General features: G+C 42.3%; 1 long non-coding RNA gene across 2 annotated transcripts in view; it reads left to right on the forward strand.

The window, feature by feature from the left end:
- Window positions 1–289: 289 nt before the first annotated feature.
- LOC148149611 (uncharacterized) overlaps window positions 290–17,072 on the forward strand; it is a 155,025-nt gene continuing 138,242 nt past the window's right edge. For both annotated transcript variants that reach the window (XR_015757530.1, XR_015757531.1), the window contains exons 1-2: window positions 290–425; window positions 5,648–5,732. This is a non-coding gene — a long non-coding RNA (uncharacterized LOC148149611). The remainder of the gene's footprint in view (window positions 426–5,647; window positions 5,733–17,072) is intronic.

The following is a 17,072-nucleotide window of genomic DNA, read 5'->3' on the forward strand; positions in this document are numbered from 1 at the left end:
CAGGATTGTTCCCAACCCTTCGGTCATGCATTAAAATGATCAATAACGTCATTGAAGTAAACAAGAAAAATTGAATTTTCATTTGTGACACATTTAGTATTTTGAACTCCTGAGACATTTTCTATAATTTTAAAATAATAAAAACATACATTTAAAATCATATCATAATATTGTTACATAAACAATACAGGCACAATAAAGGCTGCTGACCACACGGCCCATCATGCATTGCTGGAAATTGGGTGCCCAGCCTTTATCCGGGGAGGAAACTTACCTGAATTCTTTGCTCGCCCACTTCCTCCTTTTCAACGGCAAAACTTATAACAATCTCTCAACTTATAACAGGTCCAATGTGGGTCAGGAAAGAGGGAATCAAGCATGGAACTTGCTGCTCCAGCCCTCACCTACCACCAGTTTCTAGCCAGGTAAGAAATCTATGTAATGGAGCCTGTTCTACCCAGGTCCTGGCCTACTTTCTAACTTCTCAGACTGCCATTGGAGTTACAAAAGGGGTGACCTGAATGCTCAAAGAAATCTGGCCTTGTGCTGTACAATATGCTAAGTATTTGATACTGAGTAATGTGTGATTTTTGCTCATAATTACGGAAAGAACATAGAACGTAGAAAAGTACTGCATAGAACATGTCCTTCAGCCATGATGTTGTGTAGAGGATTGATCCTAATCTAAAATGAAATAACCTAACCTACGCACTCCTCAATTCTCTGCTATCCACATGCATGTCCAGCAGTCACTTAAGTGTCCCTAATGACTCTACTTCCACCACCACCACCGTTGGCAACGCATTCCATGCGTTCACAACTCTCTGTGTAAAGAACTTATCTCTGACATCTCCTCTATCCTTTCCTCCTAATACCTTAAAGTTATGACCCCTTGTGGTAGTCAATCCTGTCCTGAGGAAACGTCTCTGGCTATAAAATCATTTCATGCCTCTCATTACCTTGTACACCTCGATCAGGTCACCACTCTTCCTCCATCTCTCTAGAGACAAAACTCCGAGCTTAGTCAATCTCTCTTCATAAGACAAGTTCTGAAGTTCATGCAGCATCCTGGTAAACCTTCTGTGCACCCTCAGCATCTTTTCTATAATAGGGCAACCAGGACTGGACACAATATTCCAAGTGTGGTCTCACCAGGGTTTTGTAGACTGCAACAAAACCTCGCGGATCTTAAACTCGATTCCCCTGTTAATAAAAGCCAAAACACCATATGCTTTCTTAACAACCCTATCCACATGGGTGGTAACTTTGAAGGATCTATGCACTTGAACATCAAGATCCCGCTGTTGCTACACACTGCCAAGAATCCTGTCTTTAATCCTATATTCAGCATTCAAATTTGACCTTGCACAATGCATCACTTGCATTTATCAAGGTTAAGCTCCATCTGCCATTTCTCAACCCAGCTCTGCATCCTGTCAATGTCACGCTGTAGGCTGCAACAGCCCACGAAACTATCAGTGGCACCTCCAACCTTTGTGTCATTAGCAAATTTACTAACCCACCGCTCAATCTTCTCATCCAAGCCATTTATAAAAACTACAAAGAGCAGAGGGTCAAGAACAGAGTCCTGTGGGACACCACTCACCACTGACCTCCAGGCAGAATACCTTCCATCTACAACTGCTCTGCCTTCTGTCAGCCAACCAATTCTGAATCCAGAGAGCCAAATCTCCCTGTGTCCCATACCTGCTGACTTTATGAATGCGCCTACCATGGGGAACCTTATCAAATGCCTTGCTGAGGTCCATATACACCACATCCACTACTTGACCTTTGTCAACCTGTCTTGTCACCTCCTCAAAGAGCTCAATAAGATTTGTGAGGCATGACCTGCCCCTCACAAAACCATGCCTTCTGCTTTTAATCACGCTATGCTTTTCCAAATAGTCATAAATCCTAACCATCAGAATTCTTTCCAAAACCATGTTGACCACAGATGTAAGACTGACTGGTCTGTACTTGCCAGGGATTTCCCTATTTCCCTTCTTGAAAAGAGGGACAGCATTCACCTTCTTCCAGTTCTCCGGTACGACTCCCGTGGAGAGTGAGGAAGCAAAGGTCTTCGCCAGCGGCTTAGCAATCTCCTTCCTCACTTCCTGGAGCAACCTAGGATAAATCCGGTCCGACCCTGGGGACTTATCAATCTTAATTTTGCCAAAATTTCCAGCACATCAACTTCCTCTATCTCGATCTGTTCAAGCCTGTTTCCTCGTTCCTCAAAGTTCTCATTCACAACAAGGTCCCTTTCCTTAGTGAAAACTGAAGCAAAAAACTCATTTAGGGTTTCCCCTATCTGCTTAGATTCCACACACAAGTTCCCTACGCTATCCCTGATCGGCTCTACCTTCTCCCTGATTATTCTTTTATTCCTCATGTAGGAGTAAAATGCCTTTGGCTTCTCCCTAATCCTTCCTGCCAAACCTTTCTTGTGCCCCCTTCTGGCTCTCCTCAGTCCATTTCTGAGCTCCTTTCTAGTAAGCCTGTAATCCTCTAAAGCTGTGTTAGATCCTTGCTTCCTCCATTTTACGTAAGCTACCTTCTTCCTTTTGATGAGAAGCTCCTCTGTTCTCATCATCCTACGTTCCTTAATTTTACCCCTTCTTGCCTGTGTATCACTCGCAACAACTGCTCCTTAAACAGTTTCCACTGAAAGAATCAAAGTGCTTTACTTTCAGCCTCGCATACGGAGATCTTTCATTTCTCACTTTTAGCCCATGAAGTTATAGACTAAATTCTGTAATTCCATGTTTGTAGTGGGATGGAGAATTGGGAATTTGCTCCCTGGAAATGTGGGTCAGTAATTAGGTTCTAACATTGCAGCCCAGAGCCTCTCTATTGACCTTGGCTATTCACACTATCCATGTCCCTCATGATTTATAAACCTTTATAAGGTCACCCCTCAGCCTCCAACACTCCAGGGGAAAAAAGCCCCAGCCTATTCAATCTCCCATCATAACTCAAACCTTCCAGTCCCAGCAACATCCTTGTAAATTATTTCTGCACTCTCTCAAGTTTACCAACATCCTTCCAATTTGCAATAGTACCATTTCAAAATTTAAACCAGGCAGCTTGACTCTGATTGGTCAGGACATTGTCATGAGAAATGAAGAAGTGAATGACTGTCAGTTACTTGGTTGAATTGAAATGTTGGATTTCCCCATTCTTGGGAATTGTCCTAACGAGTGCAAGATGGAACGTATCAACAAAATACTTCTTTTCTCAACACTATTCCCAAAACAATCTTCTTTTATTCATGCACAGGCTATGGGTGTCACGGGCTAAGCCATTTTATTGTCCATTTTTTATTGCTTTGAAGATTAGTGATTTGCTTACTTGAGTTACTGCATTCCATTTGATATCGGTACACTGCAGTACTATTGGGGAGGGAGTACCAGGATTTTGACACATCAACAATACAGGAATGGCAGTATAGTTTTAAGTCAGGATAGTGCATGGTTTGCAGGGGAACTTGCTGTCAGTAGTGTTCTCGTGTGTCTGGTTCTTTTGTCCTTCTAGGTGGTAGAGATTGTGAGTTTAGAATGTACAGTCTGAGGAGCTTTGGTGAGTTGTTGCAGTGCATATTGTACATGGTATACACTGCTGCCACTGTGCATTAACAGTGGACCAAGTGAATGTTTAAGTTGATAGATGGGATGCCTTGTGGTGTCAAGCTTCATGAATATTGTTGAAACTGCACACACATTCAGGCAAGTGGGATTTTCTGTCACACTCCTGATTTGGGCCTTGTAGATGGTAGACCATAAAATATCGGTACAGAATTAAGCTAGTTGGCCCATCAAGTCTGCTCTGCCATTCGATCATGGCTGATATATTTCTCAACCTCATTCTCTTGCCTCCATCAAATAACCGTTGATCCCCTTAATCTCGGTCTTAAGTATACTCAATGACTTGGCCGCCACAACCTTCTGTGGCAATACATTCCACAGATTCACCACCCTGTGGCTGAAGAAATATTACCTTATCTCAGTTTTGAAAAGTCACCCTTCATTCTGAGGCTGTGTCCTCGAGTCTAGTCTCTCCTACTGATGGAAATATCTACATAACCAGTCTATCCAGGTTTCTGAGTGTTCTGTAAATTTCAGTCAGATCACCCATCATTTACTAAACTCATCGAGTACAGAACTAGAGTCCTCAACTGCTCCTCATATGACAAGCCCTCCATCCCAGGTTCATTCTTGTAAAACCTACTGTGGATGCCAACCAATGGCAACACATCCTTCCTTAGATAAGAGACCCAAAACTATTCACAATATTCTGAATGTGGTCTTATACAGCCTCAGCATGGCTCTTGTATTCAAGCTCTCATGAAATTAATGTTAACATGCATTTACCTTCCTATCTGCCAACTGAACCTGCATGTTAACCTTAAGAGAATCTGGAATTAGGACTCTCAAGTCTGTTTTTGCTTCAGATTTCCATGTCTTGCCCCATTTAGAAAATAGTCCATGTCTATATTCTTCCTACCAAAGTGTATAACCTCACACTGTCCCACATTGTACTAGATCTGCAACTTCTTTGGCAGGCTTTAAGCACTCAAAAGGTGATTAGATTACTTACAGTGTGGAAACAGGCCCTTCGGCCCAACAAGTCCACGTTGGACCATTGAAGCGCAACCCACCAATACCCATTCCCTGACATTTACCCCTTGACCTAACACTATGGGCAATTTAGCATGGCCAATTCACCTGGCCTGCACATTTTTGGACTGTGGGAGGACACCGGAGCACCCGGAGGAAACCCACGCAGACACGGGGAGAATGTGCAAACTCCACACAGTCAGTCGCCTGAGGCGGGAATTGAACCCGGGTCTTCTGGCGCTGTGAGGCAGCCGTGCTAACCACTGTGCCACTCACAGATGAGTTACTTGTCATCTTATTCCTGTTTCTGACCTGCTGTTGCAGTCAAGTATTAACTTGGAATGTCATGTTCAGTTTCTGGTGAGTTGTAACCCTCAGGATATTAATAATGATCTTAATGCCATTGAATGTCAAGGAGGAATAGTTAGCTATCAAATGCTGTCTTGATGGCAAGGACAATCACTTTGTGAGTTCTGCATTTTTATTCATGTTTGGACTAAGGAGCAGGTCAAGAGATGGGTGACCTTGATGGAACCCAAATTGAGCATCAGTGAGCAGTTTAACATTGAACAGATGCTGCTTGATGGCATATTAATGACACATTCCAACCCTTTATTGAGATTGAGAATAATACACCGATGTTGGTAGCCCTGTATTTGTCCTTTTTATTGTACATGGGTCATTCTTGGGTATTATGGGTAGATGTCAGTTTTATACTTTTATTGGAACAGCTATGCTTGTGTGCATGGCTAGTTCTGGAGCAGAAGTCTTTGGTTATATTGCATAATGTCAGAAAACATGTAGGAGTACATTGGATTTTCGCTCATGTCATTGCAACCAAGTGGTTATAGGTGGGATGAACAATTAGCCCTATGAGCACTGCACAAAGTAATTGATGCTCTGGAAGGAAAAACATCAGAATTCCTTTTCCCAAATTCATTGTTTGAGCATGTTTCAAGACTTGTTTGTTGTATGAAGGCACTGGCTATTGAATGGCTCTGATTAAATTGGCATCTATGTTGTTACAGGATTGTTACAGGAGTCCTGGGTCAATTAGTGAGAGGATTGGACCCGTCCAGCCATCTGACACCATTGGTCTGGGTGGGACAAAAGGTGAGTTGAGGATCAATGTGGAAGGAAAACATTACTTTTACCTTTAGGAAACTGAGTACCTGATGCACTGCCTGTGGTCTCAGACAAGTCATACATTGAATGAAGGGAAGACTTGTGGAGGAAGAGGCCAGATTTGTGATGGGGATCACTCCGGGCAATGTGCAGTCCTGCACCAGTAGGATCCCAAAGGCAAATTTCACAGGTACTATTTAAAGAGATTCTGAGTTCAATATAGAACAAGAGGGAAAAATTCCCCTTCTCTGGAGTGCATGGTAATCACAAAAAAATTGGAAAACACAGAATGAAAAAATTGGAATCTTGAAGTTGAAAAAGAAATTCTGAATTTCCCCTTAAGCTTTAAATAGTGACTTTAGAATCTCACTACTGAGTTGCAAGTATTTTGTCTCCATGCATTTTTATCTCATTAAACCTCCAACTCATCTCATTATTGTGCCACTTACATTTCTCCTTTACTTTCCCAAGAAACCAGACAGTACTGATTCCTAATTTGTAAATCAGAGCAACTAACTCTGTCTTCACCACAATATCTATCCCTTCATGAAAACCATCCTCCTCTACATTTTTACCACTCTTCACCCATGCAAGTCATCAATAGCAAACCATCAATCATAGAACATAGAACAATACAGCGCAGAACAGGCCCTTTGGCCCTCGATGTTATGCCGACCTGTGAACTAATCTAAGTCCATCCCCCTACACAATTCCATCATCATCCATGTGCCTATCCAAGGATTGTTTAAATCTCCCTAATGTGGCCAAGTTAAACTACAGGCAGGCAGAGCATTCCACACCCTTACCACTCTCTAAGTAAAGAACCTGCCTCTGACATCTGTCATAAATCTATCACCTCTCAATTTGTAGCTATGCCCCCTCGTACAAGCTGACATCATCATCCTAGGAAAAAGACTTTCACTGTCTAACCTATTTAATCCTCTGATCATCTTGTATATCTCTATCAAACCCCCTCTTAGCCTTCTTCTTTCCAATGAGAACAGACCCAAGTCTCTCAGCCTTTCCTCATAAGACCTTCTCTCCAGACCAGACAACATCCTGATAAATCTCCTATGCACCCTTTCCAATGCTTCCACATCATTTCTGTAATGGGGCAACCAGAACTATACACAATATTCCTAGTGTGGCCGCACTAGAGTTTTGTATAGTTGCAGCATGACATTACGTTTCCGGAACTCAATCTCTCTACCCATAAAACCTAACACACCGTATGCCTTCTTAACAGCACTATCAACCGAGGTGGCAACTTTTAGGGATCTATGTACATGGACTCCAAGATCCCTCTGCACGTCCACGCTACCAAGAATCTTTCCATTGACCCAGTATTCTGCCTTCCTGTTATTCTTCCCAAAGTGAAGAATAAATCTATCAGGCGACTGACTGTGTGGAGTTTGCACGTTCTCCCCGTGTCTGCGTGGGTTTCCTCCGGATGCTCCGGTTTCCTCCCACAGTCCAAAGATGTGCAGGTCAGGTGAATTGGCCATGCTAAATTGTCCGTAGTGTTAGGTAAGGGGTAAATGTAGGGGTAGGGGTAGGGGTGGGTTACGCTTCGGCGGGTCGGTGTGGACTTGTTGGGCCGAAGGGCCTGTTTCCACACTGTAAAGTAATCTAATCTATGAATCACCTCACATTTATCTGCATTGAACTCCATTTGCCATCTCTCAGCCCAATTCTGCAGTTTATCCAAGTCCCCCTGCAACCTTCAACACTGTCCACTACTCCACTGACTTTAGTGTCATCGGCAAACTTATTAACCCATCCACTTCTGCCTGCGTCTAAGTCGTTGATAAAAATGACAAACAGTGGTCCGAAAACAGATCCTTGTGGCACACCACTAGCAACTGGACTCCATGCTGAATATTTTCCATCAATCACCACTCGCTGCCTTCTTACAGAAATCCAGTTTCTAATTCAAACTGCTAAATCACCCTCAATCCCATGCCTTTGCATTTTCTCCAACAGCCTACCATGTGGAACCTTATCAAAGGCTTTACTGAAGTCCATGTACACCACGTCAACTACCCTACCTTCATCTACATGCTTGGTCACCTTCTCAAAAAACTCAATGAGGTTTGTGAGACATGACCTGCCCTTGACGAAACCATGTTGACTATCTGCAATAAAATTGTTGCTTGCTAGATGATTATAAATCCTATCTCTTATAATACTTTTCAAAACTTTTCCTTCAACAGACTTAAGGCTCACTGGTCTGTAATTACCTGGGTCATCTCTACTGCCCTTCTTGAACAAAGGCACAACATTTGCAATCATCCAGTTCTCTGGTACATTGTCCTATAGGCAATTATGACTCAAAGATCAAAGCCAAAGGCTCCAACACCTCCTCCCTAACATCTCAGAGAATCCTTGGATAAATCCCATCCAACCCAGAGGACTTGTCTACTTTCACTCCTTCTAGAATTAATATCACCTCTTCCTTCCTAACCTCAATCCTTTCTAGTCTAATATCTCATATCTCATTCTTCTCCTCTACAATATTCTCCTTTCTCTGAGTGAAAACTGATGAGAAATATTCATTTTGCACCTCTCTGATCTCCACAGGTTCCACACACAACTTCCCACTTCTGTCTTTGATTGGCCCTATTCCTACCCTTGTCATCCTTTTATTCTTCACATACCTATAGAAGGCTTTAGGGTTCTCCTTTATTCACACTATGCTTTTGTTTATGTGCCTACTCTCAGTCTAAATCTCACATTAATTCAGCCATTCAACCCTTGGTTTTGGAGGTCAAGGACACCAACTTCTATGGTTCTGTCGGATCCTTTTGTGCATGGAAACACGTATGCATAGCTCACATCTAAATAGGATGCATATGGTGGTCCTTGGCTTGATTTCATAGAGTTCATTTACTTTGCACTAACTTGATGCTGCCAACACTCTAGCATGCACAAAGCTTGCTTTGCTTTTCAAAATAGAGGTAGAGACAGGAAGTGTGTCACTGTGGGGAGCACTGATCAGTCAAGGGGTGAACATGCCACTGTACAGCAACATGAGGCATTAGTGTCATACCTAGAGCTTACTACAAAACATACTGTATGCGGTTCAACCAAATGGCTGTGTTTGAAAGTCAAAAGGGAGTAGTCCTTAGTGGGGTCATGGAGGACTACAGTCAGTCATAGGGTGCCACTACAGTCAGTCAATGGACTTTTCTGATTGCAGCCCAAGTTGTTGGACACAAAACACTAGATGCTGGTTTAACAAACTTCAGGGGTCCATGTTCTTCAGGTTTGGGGATTGGGTTATGATCAGTACTGCAGATCACATGCAAGTCGGGCAGTACAGGTACATCATTCGGGGTCTCTGGAGTCATCAGTTGGGAGTCAGGCCATGTTCACTGAGGAGTGTCCTGCCAAGGGGTGGATCTTGTCAGTCTTGGAGCTTTGCTCAATAATGATAAGGGGCTTATTGGGGAGTGTGGGCAACTCAAACTTGTGATGGGCTTCAATGTGCTGAGTTACTAAGCAAATGATTAAGGTGAAAGGGGACAATGTGAGCTATAGGTGTGGGATTGGGGTGGATGAGCTGGAAGGCATGGCTTTCAAAGGTCACCATCACTTTGGCCATTTCATGGGGAAGGTGTAGGATCAATAAGTGCATGGTAATTTGGAAAGCCATGGGCTCTGGGAGTAAATTGGAAAATCATTACTGATTTTATGAAGGAGCTGAACAGAAAGGAAGTTTTGGGAGAGGATAGTGTAGGAAGCTAGAAGATCAAAGTGGTCCCAGGGACAGTAACAGAAAAGGATACACCGTCTTGTGCTTCAAGCAGAGCCTGCAAGTCACTCGTAGGAACACGAAGTTGAAACATTGCTATCTTTGATCCAAAGCTAACTGCACAATGATGGGACAAAATGACTGCTTCCACATTTCTACTTTTTTCTTCAGGAGTGGAGTAAAACTGTTTGAATTTGAAAACCTTCTAAAGGACAATTGGAGTCATCATGCAGCCACAGTACGTATGTGGCTTGTCTATTTCAGTTTTTAAGGCGGTAAAAACAATGACTGCAGATACTGGAAACCAGATTCTGGATTAGTGGTGCTGGAAGAGCACACCAGTTCAGACAGTATCCAAGGAGCAGCGAAATCGACGTTTCAGGCAAAAGCCCTATTTCAGTTTTTAGTTAATGGTAACTCGCAGGATGTTGATATTGGAACTTTCAGTGATGGTAATGCAATTGAATGTCGAGGAAAATGTTTTGAGTTCCTCTTGTTGGAGATGAACTTTCCCTGGCACTTGTGTAGCATAGATGTTACTTGCCACTTACCAGGTCAAGCTGGATATTGTCCAGGTCTTTCTCGTATGAACACAGACTGCTTCAGTTTCTGAGGAGTCGTGGATGGTGCTGAATTTTGTACAATTATCAGCAAATCTCCACACCTTTGACTTATGATTGGAGGCACTTATGATTGATGAAGCCATCGAAGCTGACTGGGTCTTTGACGATAACCTGGCGAACTGCTTCAGGAAGTCCTTGGGCCAAGATGATTGACCTCCAGCAGTCACAATCATTTTCCTTTTTGATTGATATGACTCTAACCAATGGAGAGCTTGCCCCCGATTCCTATGGACTCAGTTTTGCAAGAGCTGCTTGAAACCACACCTAGTTGAATACTATCTTGATGGACTTTCTCTGCCATCTTGCCTCCACAGTTCAGTTTTTTTTGTCCATTTGTTTCCTGGATTGTTACTGGTGCCATTTTTTCTAATTCACAGCTCTTCACATCCTGTGTATGATTAAAGAGAGTCAAGCAGCCTGGGATTCTCTACCATTGTTGGCTTCCTCCAGGTGTAGGATACATTAAGTGAATGCACATTGCTTTGGGCAGTGCCCTACCACCAACCTGCAGAGCTTGTCAACAGAAAAGACATCCACTCATTTAATGTTCAGGTTATTTGTAATATTTGATGCCAGATTCTAGAGGCTTGTATTAGATATCCTGGGAGCTACCATGATGCTAACATATTAGAGAACTTTCTGGTTCCTGACTCCTCCTTGGGCAAACAGGGAATTGCTGGGAGATGTATTATCAGCTATGCTGGGAGGGGCTACATGTACAAGACCCACAGACTGAATTAGAATGATGATTAGATTAGATTAGATTCCCTACAGCGTGGAAACAGGCCCTTTGGCCCAACAAGTCCACACCGACCCTCTGAAGAGTAACCCACCCAGTTCCATTTCCTTCTGCCTAATTGACCTAATACTATGGGGCAATTTAGCATGGCCAATTCACCTGACCTGCACATCTTTGGACTGTGGGAGGAAACCAGAGCATCTGGAGGAAACCCACGCAGACACAGGGAGAATGTGCAAACTCCACGCAGACAGTCACCCGAGGTTGGAATTGAACCTGGGACCCTGGTGCTGTGAGGCAACAGTGCTAACCACTGAGCCACTGTGCCACCCAAATGCTACTCATACTTTCATCAGTATCATAGTGCCACAGATCATAGGTCTCCATTTAGGTGAAGTTCTGGGGACTTGACAATATTAGCAATGCCTTGCAGTACAGCCAGAAAGGGTGTCCCCCAATATTGTGGCATGCTGTACACTTCCCATGTGGAGCCTGGAAATGGACTGGATGCACAATAAATGTGGGAAACAACAATAATCTGGGGATGAAGATGAGAATGATCATCAGGAGATTGAGCAGAAGGGACCTCCTTGACAGGAGTGCTAGGACACAGCTGATATTATTACTGGTAAAGTCAAATCCCAGACTGAGATTTGGCATGATGGATAATATTTTGTTTTTTTTTATTTGAAAAGGTGTTCTTCCATTGAAACATATGTACACAATGCTGCAGATCTGGTTTGAATGATAAAACAGAAGTTTGTTAACCAAAATAGTCCTGTAAACACTGGTGGAAAGTCTCCAACTCACACATGTAAATGCATTACTATGTTGGCTTGGTGAGGACTGGAACATCAGGACTGCACTAGAATCAAATTGAAAAGAAAATAACAGTGAAACAATGATTTGTGTGGGAAAACAGAGGATTGGTAATATTTTAAAAACCAGCAGAAGATGACCACAAAAAGAAGCAAATAACCTATGAGGGTAAACTAGCAAAAAATATGGAAATGGCCAGTGTAATAACCAATGAGAATATCCTCACAAGTATTGTAAATGCAGGCAGTATAACAATCTTTGAGAATAAACTAACAAGTATTAAAACAATGGGCACTACGACTGTTTCTTTAAGTATAGAAAAGGAAGAAAGAGGCCAAAGCGTAGATAGACCCCTTAGAAAATGAGGCTGGGGGTGAGGACATGGTGGAGGTATTATTTCACACATTTCGCCTCAGTCTTCACAATACAGAACCTTAATAGCATTTTAAACATACAAAACAAAGAGGCAAAAGGTGGGAAGGAAATCAGACATAAGGGATCAAAGCCGATTGGGAGAAATTGGGAGCAGGGAACTAAGTTGGACAATCAGCCATGATTATATTGAATAGTGGAGCAGGCTCAAAAGGCTGAATCCCTCCTCCTGCTCCTTTTTCAATGTTTCTAAAAGGAGTGAAGATAAAATAGCATAAATCAAGCAATTAGTATGTAACACAAGATTTTAAATTAAATAATAAAAATATATTCAATTTTATCCAAATACTGTCACAATATAGTATTCAAACACTATCAGATCTATAAGTATGACTGAACAATTTATTTCAATTTCTGGTCTTAAGAATTTGATAGCCTCTTCCTTGATTATTCACATCACTAGCTTTCTCAGCTTTGAATGACCCCTTTAGAGCTTAACCAAACACCTCTGGTCTGGAACGCTCAAACTAATATCCTTACACATAGTAACCTATGTGCTAATGTTTCCGAATGAATGCCTTTGTCTTGGAGAAACTGTTTCTAAAATTTAACTTCAGCCAGGATTTCTGCAAACTACAAAGAATCTTTCCAAGCTACAGGTTTTTCAGTTAAACAAAATAAAATAAAGTCCTGACATTCTAACTGAAAAAAAACTATGCTCTTTATCTCCAGATGCTCATTAATCATTCCCAATGCGTTATGAAATTATGGAGCACACAACATTGGCCATCATCTTGTACTGCTGTGTGTTCCTTTTTGATTGAGACACAGCAGTGGCCTGGACCACTATCTAGTGACTTGACTAAGTAGCAAGACCAAGTGAGATTGCTTGTACCAAACTCACCTCATTAACTAATCACCCTCATCTCTTTGATGATCCTCTTACCTGATTCTGGCCTTATTCAGTCACCTGGCTTTCCTGGAAGAACTGAGTACCCAGCAGATATCTGACAGAAGACATACATCCTGGCACCAGTGCCATCTTCAAAGTGCACCCAAACATCTTCAGCTATCTCAGATTGACCTTCACTGGCAGCCTAATGGTGCAGTAGCCACACTGCCATGCTGTACATTAACACATGGCTGACCCTCCCTCGCACATATGATCCCATTCTATCACACCTGTTACTGTTTAACCATCATGCCACACACTTTACCTGTGCTTAGTGACATCCCATCTGAACACCTTCTCTATGTCACCTGTACTCTGTCACCTATAGCAGCTGTAGACCTGCATCCTGTCATTTTCCAGGTGAACATCACAAACAAGCAAGCAATTGGACAATTCCAAAGATGAGCTTTTATTTACAGGTGGGGTAAAACGGAACACAAAACTAATTCTGGCATGATGACCAATGACTATTTAATATTCCCCAATGGTCTGCTGCCCCAACTCTCATCTACCGGGACTGGGTGTGAACCAACTCCTCGCCTGTAGCTTCACACATTGGTGAGCTCTGCACTGTGCAAGAAGGACTTCATCTTCCTCAGTGTCCTCATCTTCTTCTCTGGTATACTGCTCCCAGTTCTTCAGCATCCAGCTCATCACATCATTGCCTGCTCCAATTATGCAAAGCAAAGCACACCAAGATGATGCCACACACTCTGCCCAGACTATACTGGAAGGGAACTCCCTAGACTGTTCCAAATAACTGAACCACACCTTCAACAGCCCTATCGAATCTGCTCCACCATGAACCTGGGGGAGACATAAGCAGCATAGTTTCTGCATTCCACATCAGTCTCAAGGTTATGTAATAATGTCATGAGCCATGATCGCAGTGGTTTGCTCTTGTCCCCCAGCTTTATAAGGCTCCTGGACCCTCAATAGCACCAGGCCCCGAGAAGGATGTAGGAGCCATGGCCGCTGCCAGGGTAGAGGGCACATCTCCAGGAAGTGGTAAAAATGATCACAGATTCACCTGAAGGAAAATCAGATGGAAGCCCTTTCTGTTGATGAATCCTGCAGCACATTGATACAGCCCTCTCTGAGCCACGTGTGTGCTGTCGATAGTACCAGCTATATTCCTGAATCCTACTGCCCTCATTACTGGGGACCAATAAAACCCAATGCGAAAATCTTTTCTCAGATGACCTTGTTACTGTGCTGATACATTTCTGGCTGCAAATCTAAGAGATCCCACACAGCTTAACCCTTACTTCTGGGAAGGAGCCAGTTGCACAGAAGTTCAACTCTCAACTGGGCAATGAGAGATGACAATAAATACTGGCCTGTATAGTGACATCCATGTCCCATGAATGATTAAAAAAACTAATTTCAAAACCGGTCCCCTTTGCTCCAAACACTACCGACTCCCTGTACCTTCCCCATTGCTAACCACACAGACCGTCAGCATTGGATTCAATTCAGATGCCTAACCAACTTTGATGAACAGCTCCTGGACATGACTGGCCAGACCCTATCTGCTGTCTTTGCAACTCCCTAACTAAAGATACATTATTGCCCTGAATTCTTGTTTTGACCCTAGACTACTGACTGCTGTCTTCTGCACTGCTGGAACAGCAGTCGGAAATATATCTTGACCATGATCAATTCAAGTGCACAACTAGCCATGACTAGTCTGCTGGACTGTGTACAGCCTGTATTCATGAGTGATTGACCCTGTGGCCAACTGCAGGCACCCCTAGTCTGGACTGAGGACAAGTCCGTACCCACTTTCTGACATAACCATTTGGTTGAATATATGTATTTGTTGCACAGGTAACTGGTACACACTGCAGATTGCCACACAGCCTGCCATTCCCCAGGCAGATTCCTACTGACAGGCAGCCTGTCTGTGTGCCTGCACTAAAAAGCTCATCGATATGGGAGAACTCAGGCTCTGGCTCAAACATCTATGTGTTAACAAGCATGGCATAGCATGGCAAGGCAAGACAAAGTGTGGATACTGCATGCATGGAGGTGGGTGCTAAGTGTTTGAGTGTTAAGCGAACATGTGCAACTTGATCCAATCGGTGAGCTGGGTGCTTGACCCTGCATGCAAAGTATCCTTGCAGCAGCCTTTCATTACCAGTCACCAGTACACTCTGAAATGTAGGTCTCAACTTTCTAACCATCCTCCAAGTGAGTCAGAGCTGTCACGAGGTTTTCTTAAAGGCTGGCTTATGTCAAATGCCTTCATCACACTCTCAGCAGTGTATTTCAGATCCTAAACATTGCTGTGTAAACAAGATTTTTTTCATGCCACATTGTTTCTTTTGCCAGTTACCTAAAGCATGCTAGAGGCCTGGACCTAAAAGATTTACCACAAGAGAGCTCAAAATCTCTTTAAATAGAACTGGCAAAGGTTTGACTGTTTTAACATTATTCAATGGGTTAGTGGTGTACCACCTGCTTCTGAATGCCAATTTTTCAGAACGATCCAAATTCAGATATTTTCAGGTATGTTCAATCTTACAACAAATTTAAATAAATGCTTGCATTTCTTTCAGATTTTCATTTGGGACATTGAATGGGCATCTTAAACAATGTTGCATAGTCCACACTTCTGTCAGTATTCCATGTGTTGTGTTATGGCTGTCAGATAATATATAGGATACCTTTAAAAGAAATGATCGTGATAAAAGCACCATCTCAGCACACATAACCTGTTAATAGAAAAGTCTCAGATTCTATCTTAACTGGAGCTGCTTGAAGCATGACATGTTTGTGAAAGTGTACTAAACTATGTAACTGAAATACTTTTTCTAAAAAATATTTTCATTGAAAACATTTCTTTACAAAGTTAGAAAGTTACAGAAACATGAAAATATAGCATCATAGCATCAAAAGAAATAATAAACCAACTACTATACTGCTCTACAAAGGAAATCAAAACTACGTTTATTACAAATCAATAAATAAAAAAATAAATAATATAGCTCAACACAATAAGACCATAGCTCTCAATCTTTGAGAGCATTAATGATTAAACCCACATTTGTTTGAAATTCTTCCTCTTATGGCTTTAGGTTTATCAGACAAAACCATCATGGCTAGGCAAAAGCCCTAATCAAAATGGAGGACAGATCTGCTCCAAGTAATTCAAAAAGAGCTGCCACGTCTTGTAAAAGTTGTCTGTTTTCTGGTGCACCATGTTGGTAAGAAGGTCTAAGGGAATGTGTTCCATAATTAACTTACACCACCCCGACAGACCCGGAGGGGTTCTCAGACACTCGCACATCAGAATGTTCTTCCTTGCACAAAAAGTGAGAATGTTAAAAAGGTTTCTCCCAGGGGAGGTAAATTAACCAGACCCAGGAGCAAAGAGATCAGGTCCACCTTGACTTCAGTCCTAAAGACCCTCTCTATTACTCCTGCCACAGTGCTCCAATATGCACGGAGCCTGTAGCAGAACCACAAACAATGAGTGAGGGTATTTATTTTACATTTGGGGCACATTGAAGATGCTCCTTGCTTAAATTTTGCAAAATGATCTGGGCCAGATGAGCCCTATGAAGAATCTTTAACGGCATAGTTATTTCATATCGAGATCCTCTTCACATTCTCACAAGTAATTGAAATAATTAACCTTAGCCCAGAAACTGAAGTGCTGTGAATGTGATATATATCTATAAGGACTTATGCTAAACATTTGTTGAATATTTCAATATCACATTATCCCTTTCTATTTTTCACATTACTGCGTCTCACATAGGCATTGCTGCATCAAATACAAATACCCTGCTAGAGGCAAAACCCACATATGGTGGCAGTTCACCATGTGGGGCAGGAATTGACTTTATGGCCCCTGTTTCAGATCAATGGAACACTCCTCCAAGAAAAATGAAAAATGATTTCTACACTCTGCTTAGAAATAACTAGCTGAAATACCATGCCATAATAGCATTCTTTGCTTCAGTGTAAGGAAAATAAATGCACATTTGTAAATGTTAGATTTAATCTTCAACCGTACATTTATCCCATGTCTAAACCGTTTGAATGAGTATTTCTGGAGACA

The sequence above is a fragment of the Chiloscyllium plagiosum genome, unplaced genomic scaffold (genome assembly GCF_037043375.1).
Source record: "Chiloscyllium plagiosum isolate Xiang-an unplaced genomic scaffold, Cpla_swu_hap1 HiC_scaffold_7, whole genome shotgun sequence".
Lineage (NCBI taxonomy): Eukaryota > Metazoa > Chordata > Chondrichthyes > Orectolobiformes > Hemiscylliidae > Chiloscyllium > Chiloscyllium plagiosum.